An 18,460-nucleotide genomic window follows, 5' to 3' on the forward strand; every position below is an offset into this window, starting at 1 on the left:
CCCCTTCGTGGGCAGAGACTGCGGGTAGCAGAGGGGGGAAGCTTTGGAGCCATGGAGGAGAGCGCAGCCACAGGGGTGCGGAGGGCAAAGAGGAGAGATTCCCGCACGGAGGAGTGGTGCTGAGTGGCACTCACCAGCCCGAGAGGCTTCTCTGCCCAGCCGCCGGGGCAGGCGGGGGCTGGGAGCTGAGGCTCAGGCTTCGGTGCTAGCCGGGAGGGAGTCCGGGAAAAAGTCTGCAGCTGCCGAAGAGGCAAGAGACTTTTTCTTGCCTCTTTGTTTCGCAGCGCGCAAGGAGAGGGGATTCAGAGCGCCGCCTAAAAGAACTCCAGAGACGGGCGCGAGCCGCGGATATCAGCGCGGACCCCAGAGACGAGCAGGAGATGCTAAGACTGCTGCTGCCGCCACCAAGAAGCCTGTGTGCGAGCACAGGTCACTCTCCACACCTCCCCTCCTGGGAGCCTGTGCAGCCCACCACTGCCAGGCTCCCGTGATCCAGGGACAACTTCCCAGGGAGAACGCACGGCGCGCCTCAGGCTGCTGCAATGTCACGCCGGCCTCTGCCGCTGCAGGCTCGCCCCGCCTCCTCTGTACCGCTCCCTCCCCCTGGCCTGAGTTAACCAGAGCCCCCGAAGCAGCTGCTCCTTTAACCCCGTCCTGTCTGGGCAGGGAACAGACACCCTCAGGCGACCTACATGCAGAGGCGGGTCCAAATCCAAAGCTGAACGCCGGGAGCTGTATGAACAAAGAAGAGAAAGGGAAATCTCTCCCAGCAGCCTCAGAAGTAGTGGATTAAAGCTCCACAAACAACTTGATGTGCCTGCATCTGTTGAATACCTGAATAGACAACGAATCATCCCAAATTCAGAAGGTGGACTTTGGGAGCAGGATATATTAATTTTTCCCCTTTTCCTTTTTTTGTGAGTGTATATGTGTATGCTTCTGGGTGAGATTTTGTCTGTATAGCTTTGCTTTCCCCATTAGTCTTAGGGTTAGGTCCGTCCGTTTTTTTGTTTGTTTTTTTTTTACTTAAAAAAAATTTTTTTTCCTAATAAATGTTTTCTTAATAATTTTTTCCTTATTTTCTATTTTTTTAGAAATTAAGAAAAAATTTTAATAAGTTTTTTCATATTTTTTATTTTAAAAAATTTAAAAAAAATTTTTCTTAATAAATTTTTACTTAATAATTTTTTCCTTATTTTTTATTATAAAAAATTAATAAATCTTTTTTTAAAAATTAAAAAAAATTTTCGCAATAAATTTATTCTTAATAATTTTTTTCTCTTATTTTTTATTATAATAGCTTTATTTTATTTTATTTTATCCTCTTTCTTTCTTTCTTTCTATTTTTTTCTCCCTTTTATTCTGAGCCGTGTGGATGAAAGGCTCTTGGTGCTCCAGCCAGGCATCAGCGCTGTGCCTCTGAAATGGGAGAGCCAACTTTAAGACACTGGTCCACAAGATACCTCCCAGCTCCACGTAATACCAAATGGCAAAAATCTCTCAGAGATCTCCATCTCAACATCAAAACCCAGCTTCATTCAACGACCAGCAAGTTACAGTGCTGGACACCCTATGCCAAACAACTAGCAAGACAGGAACACAGCCCCATCCATTAGCAGAGAGGCTGCCTAAAATCATAATAAGGCCACAGACACCCCAAAATACACCACCAGACGTGGACGTGCCCACCAGAAAAACAAGATCCAGCCTCATCCACCAGAACTCAGGCACTAGTTCCCTCCACCAGGAAGCCTACACAACCCACTGAACCAACCTTAGCCACTGGGGACAGATACCAAAAACAATGGGAACTACGAACCTGCAGCCTGTGAAAAGGAGACCCCAAACACAGTAAGATAAGCAAAATGACAAGACAAAAAAACACACAGCAGGTGAAGGAGCAGGGTCAAAATACACCAGACCTAACAAATGAAGAGGAAATAGGCAGTCTACCTGAAAAAGAATTCAGAATAATGATAGTAAAGATGATCCAAAATCTTGGAAATAGAATAGACAAAATGCAAGAAACATTTAACAAGGACGTAGAAGAACTAAAGAGGAACCAAGCAATGATGAAAAACACAATAAATGAAATGAAAAATACTCTAGATGGGATCAATAGCAGAATAACTGAGGCAGAAGAACGGATAAGTGACCTGGAAGATAAAATAGTGGAAATAACTACTGCAGAGCAGAATAAAGAAAAAATAATGAAGAGAACTGAGGACAGTCTCAGAGACCTCTGGGACAACATTAAACACACCAACATTCGAATTATAGGGGTCCCAGAAGAAGAAGAGAAAAAGAAAGGGACTGAGAAAATATTTGAAGAGATTATAGTTGAAAACTTCCCTAATATGGGAAAGGAAATAGTTAATCAAGTCCTGGAAGCACAGAGAGTCCCATACAGGATAAATCCAAGGAGAAACACGCCAAGACACATATTAATCAAACTATCAAAAATTAAATATAAAGAAAACATATTAAAAGCAGCAAGGGAAAAACAACAAATAACACACAAGGGAATCCCCATAAGGTTAACAGCTGATCTTTCATCAGAAACTCTGCAAGCCAGAAGGGAGTGGCAGGATATACTTAAAGTGATGAAGGAGAAAAACCTACAACCAAGGTTACTCTACCCAGCAAGGATCTCATTTAGATTTGATGGAGAAATTAAAACCTTTACAGACAAGCAAAAGCTGAGAGAGTTCAGCACCACCAAACCAGCTTTACAACAAATGCTAAAGGAACTTCTCTAGGCAAGAAACACAAGAGAAGGAAAACACCTACAATAACAAACCCAAAACATTTAAGAAAATGGGAATAGGAACATACATATCGATAATTACCTTGAATGTAAATGGATTAAATGCTCCCACCAAAAGACACAGACTGGCTGAATGGATACAAAAACAAGACCCATATATATGCTGTCTACAAGAGACCCACTTCTGACCTAGGGACACATACAGACTGAAAGTGAGGGGATGGAAAAAGATATTCCATGCAAATGGAAATCAAAAGAAAGCTGGAGTAGCAATTCTCATATCAGACAAAATAGACTTTAAAATAAAGACTATTACAAGAGACAAAGAAGGACACTACATAATGATCAAGGGATCGATCCAAGAGGAAGGTATAACAATTGTAAATATTTATGCACCCAACATAGGAGCACCTCAATACATAAGGCAAATACTAACAGCCATAAAAGGGGAAATCGACAGTAACACAATCATAGTAGGGGACTTTAACACCCCACTTTCACCAATGGACAGATCATCCAAAATGAAAATAAATAAGGAAACACAAGCTTTAAATGATACATTAAACAAGATGGACTTAATTGATATTTATAGGACATTCCACCCAAAAGCAACAGAATACACATTTTTCTCAAGTGCTCATGGAACATTCTCCAGGATACATCATATCTTGGGTCACAAATCAAGCCTTGGTAAATTTAAGAAAATTGAAATCGTATCAAGTATCTTTTCCGACCACAACGCTATGAGACTAGATATCAATTACAGGAAAAGATCTGTAAAAAATACAAACACATGGAGGCTACACAATACACTACTTAATAACGAAGTGATCACTGAAGAAATCAAAGGGGAAATCAAAAAATACCTAGAAACAAATGACAATGGAGACACGACGACCCAAAACCTATGGGATGCAGCAAAAGCAGTTCTAAGAGGGAAGTTTATAGCAATACAAGCCTACATCAAGAAACAGGAAACATCTCGAATAAACAACCTAACCTTGCACCTAAAGCAATTAGAGAAAGAAGAGCAAAAAAACCCCCAAAGCTAGCAGAAGGAAAGAAATCATAAAGATCAGATCAGAAATAAATGAAAAAGAAATGAAGGAAACAATAGCAAAAATCAATGAAACTAAAAGCTGGTTCTTCAAGAAGATAAACAAAATTGATAAACCATTAGCCAGACTCATCAAGAGAAAAAGGGAGAAGACTCAAATCAACAGAATTAGAAATGAAAAAGGAGAAGTAACCACTGACACTGCAGAAATACAAACGATCATGAGAGATTACTACAAGCAACTCTATGCCAATAAAATGGACAACCTGGAAGAAATGGACAGATTCTTAGAAATGCACAACCTGCCGAGACTGAACCAGGAAGAAATAGAAAATATGAACAGACCAATCACAAGCACTGAAATTGAAACTGTGATTAAAAATCTTCCAACACACAAAAGCCCAGGACCAGATGGCTTCACAGGCGAATTGTATCAAACATTTAGAGAAGAGCTAGCACCTATCCTTCTCAAACTCTTCCAAAATATTGCAGAGGGAGGAACACTCCCCAACTCATTCTACGAGGCCACCATCACCCTGATCCCAAAACCAGACAAAGATGTCACAAAGAAAGAAAACTACAGGCCAATATCGCTGATGAACATAGATGCAAAAATCCTCAACAAAATACTAGCAAACAGAATTCAACAGCACATTAAAAGGATTATACACCATGATCAAGTGGAGTTTATTCCAGGAATGCAAGGATTCTTCAATATATGCAAATCAATCAACGTGATACATCATATTAACAAATTGAAGGAGAAAAACCATATGATCATCTCAATAGATGCAGAGAAAGCTTTTGACAAAATTCAACACCCATTTATGATAAAAGCCCTGCAGAAAGTAGGCATAGAGGGAACTTTCCTCAACATAATGAAGGCCATATATGACAAACACACAGCCAACATTGTCCTCAATGGTGAAAAACTGAAACCATTTCCACTAAGATCAGGAACAAGACAAGGTTGCCCACTCTCACCACTATGATTCAACATAGTTTTGGAAGTGTTAGCCACAGCAATCAGAGAAGAAAAAGAAATAAAAGGAATCCAAATCGGAAAAGAAGAAGTAAAGCTGTCCCTGTTTGCAGATGACATGATACTATACATAGAGAATCCTAAAGATGCTATCAGAAAACTACTAGAGCTAATCAATGAATTTGGTAAAGTAGCAGGATACAAAATTAATGCACAGAAATCTCTTGCATTCCTATATACTAATGATGAAAAATCTGAAGGTGAAATTAAGAAAACACTCCCGTTTACCATTGCAACAAAAACAATAAAATATCTAGGAATAAACCTACCTAAGGAGACAAAAGACCTGTATGCAGAAAATTATAGGACACTGATGAAAGAAATTAAAGATGATACAAATAGATGGAGAGATATACCATGTTCTTGGATTGGAAGAATCAACATTGTGAAAATGACTATACTACCCAAAGCAATCTACAGATTCAATGCAATCCCTATCAAACTACCACTGGCATTTTTCACAGAACTAGGACAAAAAATTTCACAATTTGTATGGAGACACAGAAGACCCCGAATAGCCAAAGCAATCTTGAGAACGAAAAATGGAGCTGGAGGAATTAGGCTCCCTGACTTCAGACTATATTACAAAGCTTCAGTAATCAAGACAGTTTGGTACTGGCACAAAAACAGAAATATAGATCAATGGAACAGGATAGAAAGCCCAGAGATAAACCCATGCACATATGGTCACCTTATCTTCGATAAAGGAGGCAAGAATATACAGTGGAGAAAAGACAGCCTCTTCAATAAGTGGTGCTGGGAAAATTGGACAGGTACATGTAAAAGTATGAAATTAGAACACTCCCTGACACCATACACAAAAATAAACTCAAAATGGATTAAAGACCTAAGTGTAAGGCCAGACACTATCAAACTCTTAGAGGAAAACATAGGCAGATCACTCTATGACATAAATCACAGCAAGATCCTTTTTGACCCAGCCCCTAGAGAAATGGAAATAAAAACACAAATAAACAAATGGGACCTAATGAAACTTAAAAGCTTTTGCACAGCAAAGGAAACCATAAACAAGACCAAAAGACAACCCTCAGAATGGGAGAAAATATTTGCAAATGAAGCAACTGACAAAGGATTAACCTCCAAGATTTACAAGCAGCTCATGCAGCTCAAGAACAAAAAAACAAACAACCCAATCCAAAAATGGGCAGAAGACCTAAATAGACATTTCTCCAAAGAAGATATACAGATGGCCAACAGACACATGGAAGAATGCTCAACATCATTAATCATTAGAGAAATGCAAATCAAAACTACAATGAGGTACCATCTCACACCGGTCAGAATGGCCATCATCAAAAAATCTAGAAACAATAAATGCTGGAGAGGGTGTGGAGAAAAGGGAACCCTCATACACTGTTGGTGCAAATGTAAATTGATACAGCCACTATGGAGAACAGTATGGCGGTTCCTTAAAAAACTAAAAATAGAACTACCATATGACCCAGGAATCCCACTACTGGGCATATACCCTGAGAAAACCATAATTCAAAAAGAGTCATGTACCAAAATGTTCATTGCAGCTCTATTTACAATAGCCAGGACATGGAAGCAACCTAAGTGTCCATCATTGGATGAATGGATAAAGAAGATGTGGCACATATATACAATGGAATATTACTCAGCCATAAAAAGAAATGAAATGGAGGTATTTGTAATGAGGTGGATGGAGTTAGAGTCTGTCATACAGAGTGAAGTAAATCAGAAAGAGAAAAACAAATACAGTATGCTAACACATATATATGGAATCTAAGAAAAAAAAAAAAAGGTCATGAAGAACCTAGTGGCAAGATGGGAATAAAGACACAGATCTACTAAAGAATGGACTTGAGGATATGGGGAGGGGGAGGGGTGAGATGTGACAGGATGAGAGAGTGTCATGGACATATATATACTACCAAATGTAAAATAGATAGCTAGTGGGAAGCAGCTGCATAGCACAGGGAGATCAGCACGGTGCTTTGTGACCACCTGGGGGGGTGGGATGGGGAGGGTGGGAGGGAGGGAGATGCGGGAGGGAGGAGATATGGGAACGTGTGTATATGTGTAGCTGATTCACTTTGTTATAAAGCAGAAACTAACACACCATTGTGAAGCAATTATACTTCAATAAAGATGTTTAAAAAAAAAAAATAAGAACACAATAATGATGCTCCTTGAGACCTAGGTTCAAGTTTCAGTCTTTCCTTTAACTCACTTTCTGACACTGCTCAGACATAGCCTCTTTGGGCTTCATTTCCCATGTAAAAAAAAAAAAAAAAAAAAAAAAAAAAGAAAAGGCAACTTACTGAATGGGAGAAAATATTTGCAAATTACAATAACTGATAAGGGGTTAATATCCAAAATATATATAGAACTCATATAACTTAATAACAAAAAACCAACGATCCCAATTAAAATGGGCAGAGGATGTCAGTAGACATTTTTCCAAAGGAGACATACAGACAGCCAGCAAGAAAAGGTGTTCAACATCACTAATCATTAGGGAATTGCAAACCCAAACCACAGTGAGATATCACCTCATACCTGTCAGAATGGCTATTATCAAAAAGACAAAAACAACAATTGTTGGTGAAGATGTGGAGAAAAAGCCACCCTCGTTCACTATTGGTGGAGATGTAAATTGATGCAACCACTATGGTAAGTGGTATGGGAAAAATTAAAAGTGGAACCATTATATATAATCCAGAAGTTAAACTTCTGGGTGTTTATCTGAAGAAAACAAAACACTCTTGGCATACCTCAGAGATATAGTGGGTTCTATTCCAGACCACCACAATAGAGCAGATATCACAATAAAACAAGTGACACAAAATTTTCGGTTCCCCAGTGAATATAAAAGTTATGTTTACACTACATTGTAGTGTATTAAGTGTGTAACAGCATTATGTCTAAAAAATCAATGTACATGCCTTAATTTTAAAATTCTCTATTGCTAAAAAATGCTAACCATTATCTGAGCCTTCCAGGAGTTATAATCTTTTTGCAACAGTAATATCAAAGATTACTGATCACAAGGAATTCCCTGGTGGTCCAGTGGTTAGGAATCTGCACTTTCACTGCCAAGGGCCCAGGTTCAATCCCTGGTCAGGGAACTAAGATCCCACAATCTGTGCAGCAAGGCCAAAAAACAAAAACAACAACAACAACAACAACAAAAACAGGACAAAGATCACTGATCACAGATAACCATAATAAATTAAATAATAATAAAAAAGTTTAAAATATTGTGAGAATTACCAAAATGTGGCACCAAGACGTGAAGTGAGCAAATGCTGTTGAAAAAAATGATGCCAACAGACTTTCTCAATGCAGGGTTTCCATAAACCTTTAACTTGTAAAAAAAACAAAAAACAAAAAACAAAAAAACCCCTGCAATATCTACAAAGGGCAATAAAGTGAACTTCAATAAAATGAGGTATACCCATAATTCAAAAAGACATATGCACCCCATATCCGCTGCAGCATTATTTACAATAGCCAAGATATGGAACCAACCTAAATGTCTATCAATGGATGAATGGATAAAGAAACTGTGGTATATATACACATGGAATGCTACTGGGCCATAAAAAGAATGAAACCTTGCCATTTGTGAGAACATGGATGGATCTTGAGGGCTTTATGCTAAGTGAACTAAGTAAGAGAAAGAAAAGTACCATATGATTGTACTTATATGTAGAATACAAAAAAAAAAAAAAAAAAAAAAAAAAAAGCTCATAGACACAGAGAACAGACTTGTAGTTGCCAGAGGTGGGGAGATGGACAAAATGGGCTCACAAGGTCAAAAGGAACGAATTTCCACTTATAAATTAAATAAGTAATGGGGATGTAATGTACAGCATAGCAACTATAGTTAATAATACTGTTATTGCATATTTGAAAGTTGCTGAGAGAGTAGATTTTAAAAGTTCCAATCACAAGAAAAAAATTGTAACTATATATGGGAACAGATGTTAACTAGAATTACTGTGGTGATCATTTTGCAATATATACAAATATAGAATCATTATGTTGTACACCTGAAACTAATGTTATATGTCAATTATACCTTAATTTTAAAAAATCAAAAAAATTTTTAAAAAGCAAAGTGCTAGAGAGAATAATGGCTAAAAGGAAGATCTTAGCTTTCAGTATTGACTGTCAGTTGCTGCTACATAAATAATATAAGGTAGACCAGTTATCCTCCCCAAGACACTGCTTAACAGTAAAACAGGGTTGAAAACTTCTACCTTACTGGGTTGTTAAAGCACTAAGTAAGATAACCATGTACTGTTGTTATCACAGTACCTCACTCACATGAGTGCTTAATAATTGGTATTTATTATTAAAAATCTCCTATATCTATCCCTCTATCTTTCTTGCTTCCTCCATCCTTTTATCTCTTTTTTCACCATTCCCCAACTTTTTCTTGTCTAGTTTAGGTTCTGAGAAGAAACCTTGGAATCAGAAATTAGGAAAGGAAAATGACATAATTACTTTTCATCTTAAAAAAGGAGCAAGCCTGACTTTGCCCTGCTGCAACTCATGTGTCAAAAGCTGGGTCTTGTGTTCCCATTAGAGATAAAATAATCAAATTCTCTTATAGAATTATCTTAGAAGTATTTTTGATAGGATGGTGGGTAGAAGTGCAACAATTGGGTGTTCCACAAGAATATTGGGAACTTAATAGGAAATATTATATAGTTTTGAAACAGCAGAGGAAGAAAGGTAATTTGCACTTATTTATCCATTTCAACCTCAGAATTTGAGTTATTTTCAAATAATACATTCCCTAGAATGTAGAGCTGTGGGGAATGGGAGGAAACATGTTTATTACAGCATCTAGGCTGAAGAGATCTCTATGAATTTTAGAGTTATGTATAAAGCACCAAATAAAGAACTAAAAAATGAATCCTTCATAAGTTACCTGCACACAGGACTTAATTCCCTTTCAATATTATCATGGACTGTATCATCCCCACCATGAACTTGAGGGTGTACAGTCCTGAGGGGAGTGTAGGAGGTTGGAGACCAATGCAGCTCAGTAGTAACGCCCCCTGAGTCAACACAGGGCAACACAGTTGCTTTATGACAGCAATGGAATCTGGAAATCAGATCAGTTGTGTTTTCCAACTCCAAGAGGAAACAGCTCCTTGGCAAAAAAAGTTGTACAGGGAATTCAAATGTCACTCAAACTGCCTGATAAATGTTACCTCTAGAGGCAATCTTATCCTTCAGTATCCTTCAGGGGCTACGTTTCTTACCCTGATCAACACCTTTCTCCCTTTGCTCAAAATTCTATGTTCTGAAGTCTCATTAGGTACCATGACCCAGTCAAATGTGGAAGGGACTTAGCTCCTCCACTCAGGATTTTGGACTGTGTTTTTTTTTTTGTTTTTTTGTTTTTTACTGCCAAAGTGAATGATAGTGCTGTCCATGTATGAGCAGTCATGGAGAGAGAGACCAGCATGGAGAGCCAGGGAGGCAATATAAACCTTAGGTGGTGAGTAGGATGTGTTCATATCAATAAACCCCTTAGCTATTTACAAAGCCCTTACTTATTTTTTTTAATTTTTATTGGAGTATATTTGATTTAAAATGTTGTGTTAGTTTCTGCTGTACAGCAAAGTGAATCAGTTGTACATATACATATATCCACTCTTTTTTACATTCTTTTCCCATATAGGTCATTACAGGGTACTGAGAAGTGTTCCCTGTGTTATACAGTAAGTCTTTATTAGTTATCTATTATATATACAGTAATATGTCAATCCCAATCTCCCAATTTATTCCTCCCCCCAACCCCCCACTTTCCTCCCTGGTAACCATAAGTTTGTTTTCTACATCTGTGACTCTATTTCTGTTTTGTAAATAAGTTCATTTGTATTACTTTTTTAGATTCCACATATAAGCAATATAGTATGATATTTGTCTTTCTCTGTCTGGCTTATTTCACTCAGTATGATAATCTCTAGGTCCATCCATGTTGCTGCAAGTAACATTATTTCATTCTTTTTTGTGGCTGAGTAATATTTCATTGTATATATGCACCACATCTTCTTTATCCATTCATCTGTTGATGGACATTTAGGTTGCTTCCATGTTCTGGCTATTGTAAATAGTGCTGCAGTGAACATTGCGGGGCATGTATCTTTTCAAATTGTAGTTTTCTCTGGATATATGCCCAGGAGTGGGATTGCAGGATCATATGGTAGCTCTATTTTTAGTTTTTTAAGGAACCTCTATACTGTTCTCTACGATGGTTGTACCAATTTACCTTCCCACCGACGCAAAGCCCTTACTCTTGCGTTATGCCACCTTTCACCTCCCTCCTGCCACCACTTCAAAAAGGTCAGACAAGAAAGCCTAAGAAAGCGATCAATGCCTGGTTAATGAGTTTGTAGAGAGAATTCAAACCTTCTAATAGTGATGGGAGCTATGGCAGATTTTGACCAAATTGGAAGAAAATTGCTCTTACGACATGCTTTCACAAACCTAATGGCCCTTTATCATCCCCAAGAATGTAGTTGAAGCAGGTATTTTTTCCCCATGTTACAGATGCAGAAATTGAAGTTCAGAGAGGGTCACAGAGTAGGAAGGAGAGCAAGACATACATGCAACTGTCTGACTCTTGGTTCTAATTTCCTCCATATTTCAGTGTCTTTACAGAGGTAAGGAAGATCAGACATGGTGGAACCTGTATAAGAAAGCACAGGCACTGGCATGAGAAAGACAGTTAATTTTGCTTCTTAGATTTTATTCATCCCAACTTTCTCAATTCATCACAGGTGCCAGAAAATGCCTCAGCATGAGAAGTGACAACCAAAGCTTTTTGGGGGACCCCCCTAAGGACTTCATCCTTCTGGGTGTTTCTGATAGGCCATGTCTGGGACTTCCTCTCTTTGTGGTCCTCCTGGTGTCCTATGTTCTGTCCATGTTGGGGAACATTTCCATCATCCTGGTGTCCCAGCTGGATCCCCAGCTCCACAGCCCCATGTAAATCTTCCTCAGCCACCTCTCCTTCCTGGACCTCTGCTATACCACCACCAAGGTCCCTCAGATGCTGGTCAACATGGGCAGCTCCAGCAAGACCATCAGCTACAGTGGCTGCACTGTACAGTATGCAATTTTCCACTAGTTGGGATGCACTAGCACCCATGGCTCTGGACTGCTACGTGGCCATCTGTGAACCCCTCTGATACACCATTATCATGCACTGCCCTCTCTGCCAGCAGCTTGTGGTTGTGGCCTGGCTCAGTGGCTTTGGCAACTCCCTTGTTTAGGTAGTCCTGAGAGTACAGTTGCCTTTCTGTGGGCAAAAGGTGCTAAACAACTTCTTCTGTGAGGTGCCAGCCAAGATCAAGCTAGCGTGTGCTGACACAGCTGTGAATGACACCACACTGGCTGTGCTGGTGACCTTCTTTGTGCTGGTCCCCCTAGCTCTCATCCTTCTCTCCTATGGCTTCATTGCTCGTGCAGTGCTCATGATCCAGTCCTCCAAGGGATGGCACAAGGCATTTGGGACCTGTTCTTCCCACCTGGTGGTGGTCTCCCTCATCTACCTACCTGCCATCTACTTGTACTTGCAACCTCCTTCCAGCTACTCCCAGGAGCAGGACAAATTTATCTCCCTCTTCTATTCCAAATCACACCCACCCTCAATCCCTTCATCTATACCCTGAGAAACAAGGATGTAGAGGGTGCTCTTAGAAGACTCCTGGCAAAGGGGGTACCTTCAACATGGTGGAGGAGTAAGACGTGGAGATCACCTTCCTCCCCACAAACACATCAAAAATACATCTACATGTGGAGCAACTCCTGCAGAACACCTACTGAATGCTGGCAGAAGACCTCAGACTTCCCAAAGGCAAGAAAGTCTCCATGTACCTGGGTAGGGCAAAAGATAAAACAGAGACAAAAGAATAGGGATGGGACCTGCACCTCTGAGAGGGAGCTGTGAAGGAGGAAAAGTTTCCACACACTAGGAAACTCCTTCACTGGTGGACAGAGGGGATGGGCAGGGGGGAATCTTCAGAGCCACGGAGGAGAGCGCAGCAACAGCAGTGCAGAGGGCAAAGCAGAGAGATTCCCACACAGAGGATTGGTGCCGGCCAGCACTCACCAGCCTGAGAGGCTTGTCTGCTCACCTGCCAGGGAGGGTCAGAGCTGGGAGCTGAGGCTCAGGCTTTGGACATCATACTCCACGGATAGAACTGGGGTTGGCTGCGTGAAGACAGCCTGAGGGGGCTACTGCACCACAGCTTGCCAGGAGGGAGTCCAGGAAAAAGTCTGGAACTACCTACGAGGCAAGAGACCATTGTTGCAGGGTGTGCGAGGAGAGGGGATTCAGAACACCAGCTAAAAGAGCTCCATAGATGGGTGCGAGCCACAGCTATCAGCTCGGACCCCAGAGACAGGCATGAAACTCTAATGCTGCTGCTGCTGTCACCAAGAATCTTATGTGCAAGCACAGATCACTATCCACACCTCCCCCTGGGAGCCTATGCAGCCTGTCAGGGTCCTGTGATCCAAGAACAACTTCCCTGGAAGAAAACACAGCACACCTCAGGCTGTTGCAATGTCACGCCAGTCTCTGCCACCCCAGGCTCACTCTTCATTCCAAGTATGATTACAGTACCCCTCCCTCCCCCCCACCTGAGTGAACAACAGTGCCCTAATCAGCCATTGCTTTAACCTCCTCCTGTCTGGAAGGGGAACAGATGCCTGAGGGCCACCTTCATGCAGAGGTAGGGCCAAAACCAAAGCTGAACCCCAGGAGCTGTGCAAACAAAGAAGAGAAAGGGAAATTTCTCTGTGAAGCCTCAAGAGCAGTGGATTAAATCCACACAATCAACTTGATGTACCCTGCACCTGTGGAATAACTGAATAGACAATGAATCATCCCAAAATTGAGGTGGTGGACTTTGGGAGCAACTGTAGACTTAGGGTTTGCTGTCTGCAACTAATTTGTTTCTGATTTTTATGTTTATCTTAGTATAGTTTTTAGTGCTTGTTATCATTCATGGATTTGTTTATTGGTTTGGATGCTCTCTTTTTATTATTATTATTATTTTACTTTTTAATAATTATTATCTTTTTTTCTTTCTTTTTTCCTCCCTTTTCTTCTGAGCCATGTGGTTCACAGGGTCTTTTTTTTTTTTTACTTTATTTATTTATTTATTTTATTTTTAGCTGCATTGGGTCTTCGTTGCTGTGTGCGGGCTATATCTAGTTGTGGCGAGCAGGGGCTAAACTTCATTGTGGTGCACACGGGCTTCTCATTGTGGTGGCTTCTCCTTGTTGCAGAGCATGGGCTCTAGACGCACGGGCTTCAGTAGTTGTGGCTTGCGGGTTCTAGAGTGCAGGCTCAGTAGTTGTGGCACACGGACTTAGTTGCTGTGTGGCATGTGAGATCTTCACAGACCAGGGATTGAATCCGTGTCCCCTGCAATGGTAGGTGGATTCTTTACCCCTGCACCACCAGGGACGTCTGCTAACAGGGTCTTGGTGCTCCAGCCTGGTGTAAGGCCTGAGCCTCCGAGGTGGGAGAGCTGACTTCAGGACATTGGACCACCAGACACCTTGCAGGCCCAAGTAATATCAATCGTCGAGAGCTCTGCCAGAAATCTCCAGCTAAATGCTAAGACGCAGCTCCACCCAACAGCCAGCAAGCTCCAGTGCTGGACTCTCCATGCCAAACAACTAGCAAGACAGGAACACAACCCCACTCCTTAGCACAGAGGTTGCCTAAAATCATATTAAGTTCACAGACACCACAAAACACACCACCAGACTTGACCCTTCTCACCAGAAGGACAAGATCCAGCCCCACCCACCAGAACACAGGCACCATTCCCCTCCACCAGGAAGCTTATACATACCACTGTACCAACTTTACCCACTGGGGGCAGATACCATAAACAATGAGAACTATGAACCTGCAGCCTGTGAAAAGGAGACCCCAAACACAGTGAGCTAAACAAAATGAGAAGACAGAGAAATATACAGTAGGTGAAGGAGCAAGGTAAAAACACACCAGACCAAACAAATGAAGCAGGAAATAAACAGTCTACCTGAAAAAGAATTCATAGTAATAATAATAAAGATGATCCAAAGTCTTGGAAATAGGATGGAGAAAATACAAGAAATGTTTAACAAGGACCTAGAAGAACTGAAGAGCAAACAAACAATGATGAACAACACAAAATGAAATTGAAAATTCTCTAGAAGGAAGCAATAGCAGAATAACTGAGGCAGAAGAACGGATAAGTGACCTGGAAGATAAAATAGTGGAAATAACTACTGCAGAGCAGAATAAAGAAAAAAGAATGAAAAGAATTAAGGACAGTCTCAGAGACCTCTGGGACAACATTAAATGCACCAACTTTCGAATTATAGGGGTCCCAGACGAAGAAGAGAAAAAGAAAGGGTCTGAGAAAATATTTGAAGATTTATAGTTGAAAACTTCCCTAATATGGGAAAGGAAATAGTCAATCAAGTCCAGGAAGCACAGAGAGTCCCATACAGGATAAATGCAAGGAAAAACACCACAAGACAGATATTAATCAAATTATCAAAAATTAAATACAAAGAAAGAATATTAAAAGCAGCACGGGAAAAGCAACAAATAACATACAAGGGAATCCCCATAAGGCTAACAGCTCATCTTTCGGCAGAAACTCTGCAAGCCAGAAGGGAGTGGCAAGACATATTTAAAGTGATGAAAGGGAAAAACCTACAACCGAAATTATTCTACCCAGCAAGGATCCCAGTCAGATATGATGGAGAAATTAAAATCTTTACAGGCAAGCAAAAGCTAAAAGAATTCAGCACCACCAAACCAGCTTTACAACAAATGCTAAAGGAACTTCTCTAGGCAGAAAAGACAAGAGAAGGAAAAGACCTACAAAAACAAACTCAAAACAATTAAGAAAATGGTAATAGGAACATATATAGTGATAATTACCTTAAAAGTAAATGGATTAAATGCTCCAACCAAAAGACACAGGCAGGTTGAATGGATACAGAAACAAGACCTGTATATATGCTGTCTACAAGAGACCCACTTCAGACCTAGGGACACATACAGACTGAAAGTGATGGGATGGAAAAAGATATTCCATACAAATGGAAATCAAAAGAAAGCTGGAGTAGCAATTATCATATCAGACAAAATAGACGTTAAAATAAAGACTGTTATAAGAAACAAAGAAGGACACTGCATAATGATCAAAGGATCAATCCAAGAAGAAGATATTACAGTTGTAAATATTTATGCACCCAACATAGGAGCACCTCAATACATAAGGCAAATGCTAACAGACATAGAGAGGGAAATCGACAGTAACACAATAATACTAGGACTTTAACACCCCACGTTCACCAATGGACAGATCATCCAAAATGAAAAGAAATAAGGAAACACAAGCTTTAAATGACACATTAGACAAGATGGATTTAATTAATATTTATAGGACATTCCATCCAAAAACAACAGAATACACTATCTTCTCTAGTGTTCATAGAACATTCTTCAGGATAAATCATATGTTGGGGCACAAATCAAGCCTTGGTGAATTTAAGAAAATTGTATCAAGTATCATTTCCGACCACAATGCTATGAGACTAGATATCAATTACAGGAAAAAATCTGTAAAAAATACAAACACATGGAGGCTAAACATATATTACTAAATAACCAAGAGATCACTGAAGAAAATAAAGAGGAAATCAAATAATACCTAGAAACAAATGACAATGAAAACACGACGACCCAAAACCTATGGAATGCAGCAAAAGCAGTTCTGAGAGAAGTTTATAGCAATACAATCCTACTGCAAGAAACAAGGAACATCTCAAATAAACAACCTAACATTACACCTAAAGCAATTAGAGAAAGAAGAACAAAAAACCCCCAAAGTTAGCAGAAGGAAAGAAATCATAAAGATCAGAGCAGAAATAAATGAAAAAGAAATGAAGGAAACAATAGCAAAGATCAATAAACTAACAGTTGGTTCTTTGAGAAGATACAGAAAATTGATAAACCATTAGCCAGACTCATCAAGAAAAAAAGGGAGAAGACTCAAATCAATAGAATTAGTACTGAAAAAGGAGAAGTAACAACTGACACTGCAGAAGAACAAAGGATTGTGAGAGATTACTACAAGCAAGTACATGCCAATAAAATGGACAACCTGGAAGAAATGGACAAATTCTTAGAAAAGCTCAATCTTCCGAGGCTAAACAAGGAAGAAATACAAAATATAAACAGACCAATCACAAGCACTGAAATTGAAACTGTGATAAAAAATCTTCCAACAAATAAAAGCCCAGGACCAGATGGCTTCACAGGTGAATTCTATCAAACATTTAGAGAAGAGCTAATACCTATCCTTCCTAAACTCTTCCAAAATATAACAGAGGGAAGAACACTCCCAAACTCATTCTACAGGGCCACCATCACCCTGATCCCAAAACCAGACAAAGATGTCACAAAAAAAGAAAATTACAGACCAATATCACTGATGAACATAGATGCAAAAATCCTCAACAAAACACTAGCAAACTGAATCCAGCAGCACATTAAAAGGATCATACATCATGATCAAGTGGGGTTTATCCCAGGAATGCAAGGATTTTTCAATACATGCAAATCAATCAATGTGATACATCATATTAACAAATTGAAGGAGAAACACCATATGATAATCTCAATGGATGCATAAAAATCTTTTGACAAAATTCAACACCCATTTATGATAAAAACCCTCCAGAAAGTAGGCATAGAGGGAACTTAGCTCAACATAATAACGGCCATATATGACAAACCCACAGCCAACATCATTCTCAGTGGTGAAAAACTGAAACCACTTACTCTAAGATCAGGAACAAGACAAGGTTGTACACTCTCACCACTATTATTCAACATAGTTTTGGAAGTTTTAGCCACAGCAATCAGAGAAGAAACATAAATAAAAGGAATCCAAATTGGAAAAGAAGAAGTAAAGCTGTCACTGTTTGCAGATGACATGACACTATGCACAGAAAATCCTAAAGATGCCACCAGAAAACTACTAGAGCTAATCAATGAATCTGGTAAATTTTCAGGATACAAAATTCATGCACAGAAATCTCTTGCATTCCTATACAATAACAATGAAATATCAGAAAGAGAAATTAAGGAAACAATCCCATTTACCATTGCAACAAAAGAATAAAATACCTAGGAATAAATCTACCTAAGGAGGGAAAAGACCTGTACTCAGAAAACTATAAGATACTGATGAAAGAAGTCAAAGATGACAAAAACAGATGGAGAGATACACCATGTTGTTGGATTGGAAGAATCAATATTGTGAAAATGACTATACTGACCAAAGCAATCTACAGATTCAATGCAATCTCTATCAAATTATGAATGGCATTTTTCACAGAATTAGAACAAAAAATTTCACAATTTGTATGGAAACAAAAAACACCCTGAATCATCAAACAATCTTGAGAAAGAAAAACAGAGCTGGAGGAATCAGGCTCCCTGGCTTCAGACTATATTACAAAACTACAGTAATCAAGACAGTATGGTACTGGCACAAAA

The 18,460-nt window shown here is 39.6% G+C and overlaps 1 protein-coding gene and 1 pseudogene across 2 annotated transcripts in view; one reads left to right on the forward strand and one right to left on the reverse strand.

Annotated features, from left to right (window-relative positions):
- Positions 1-18,460, reverse strand: part of NLRP3 (NLR family pyrin domain containing 3) — a 133,799-nt gene that overhangs the window by 44,060 nt on the left and 71,279 nt on the right. The gene's annotated exons all lie outside the window — the stretch shown is intronic.
- LOC309622979 (olfactory receptor 2B11-like) lies at positions 496-16,450 on the forward strand (annotated as a pseudogene). The gene has a single exon. The product of its transcript is annotated as an olfactory receptor 2B11-like (transcript).

The sequence above is a fragment of the Balaenoptera borealis genome (genome assembly GCF_965194805.1).
Source record: "Balaenoptera borealis genome assembly, chromosome: 2".
Classification (NCBI taxonomy): domain Eukaryota; kingdom Metazoa; phylum Chordata; class Mammalia; order Artiodactyla; family Balaenopteridae; genus Balaenoptera; species Balaenoptera borealis.